Source organism: Triticum dicoccoides, chromosome 6A, assembly GCF_002162155.2.
Source record: "Triticum dicoccoides isolate Atlit2015 ecotype Zavitan chromosome 6A, WEW_v2.0, whole genome shotgun sequence".
NCBI classification, from domain to species: domain Eukaryota; kingdom Viridiplantae; phylum Streptophyta; class Magnoliopsida; order Poales; family Poaceae; genus Triticum; species Triticum dicoccoides.
In genome coordinates, this window is record NC_041390.1 from 398,177,515 (window position 1) to 398,178,778 (window position 1,264).

The following is a 1,264-nucleotide window of genomic DNA, read 5'->3' on the forward strand; positions in this document are numbered from 1 at the left end:
GGACCGGCGGTGGGGAGTGGTTTCGGGGAGGGCGGGCTGGCCGCGGGCGGCGGGGGCTGGCGGTTCAGCCGGTGGTGGCTGGCGGCTCAGGGGGGGTGGAGTTTGATGATAAACTGGAGGCCCTTGATTTCGTATCCAACGGCTGGAAAATCAAATGACCAGAGATGAAAAAGTCAGTCAACTTACGTGTAGCCTCACCCCGCACGTACACATGCACGCATGCAAGACACGCACACAAGACACGCACGCATGTAGGCGTGCAACACTGGCACGTACACACGCACACATGCTGGCGTGCAAAACTGACACGTACACATGCACTCACGAACACACGCACATACGCACCCATGCATGCAACACTGAAACGTACCCTTGCACGCACGCAACACTCGCACGCCTGCATGCACACAGCACACGACGCAAGACACACATTCAACCTATACGTGCATGCACCCTTTGTTAAGGACATGGATTGTTACGGGTATTAATCAATCTTATCTGTGATAAGCAGAACATTGATGTTTGCAGCGGTCTTTATGAATCACAACGTATCGAACGGGCTATCAACATAGTAGGCTTATCTACATGAAAAAAGATGACGTCACACTCAATGAACAATCATCGGTTTATGAAATGCCCGCTTCTGACCACCCTGACCCACCAAAAGTTCCTCTGCTGTGCGCTGCCTGCGTTGGGTCACTAACATGCATGCCATGCACCCAAAGATCCCACATGTCAGTGGAAGAATGGCGCGGTGTCCTAGGTCAGAGTCGAGGGTGCCACTCGCGTCACGCCCGGCTGAACACGCCTCCGTGCCGCATTCAAACGCCTTCACGAAACCCGCCCGTGTGGAAGCCGAGAAACCCACTCTGGACACACGTCCGTTCATGACCGGGCCGCTCCCCTATCTCCTCCACCATTTTGTCCACTCTTACAATGGCTTACGAAGAGTAGTTATTCCGCATCCAAGCCGGCTGGGTAGCCCGCTGGATACGAGCTATGCAGCTCGCTGATCCACATCCCTCCCCTCGCACGACGGAGCCAGTTGCCGCCCCAAGCCGGTGCGTGGTTCAGCAACTCGCCGCTCCAGGCCAGCTCGACAAGGAGCGGCGCACGGGCGTTGTTGCTTCCGTCCATGCCGCCGCCTCGTACCGCTTCTCCCGTTTCCGTGGCCGAGACTCCCATGCCGGCGGCCGCACCATGCAAGCAGCGACAGTAGCTGGGTGCACGAAGAGCGACGAGTCAGTGGCCAGCGCCTCCACGT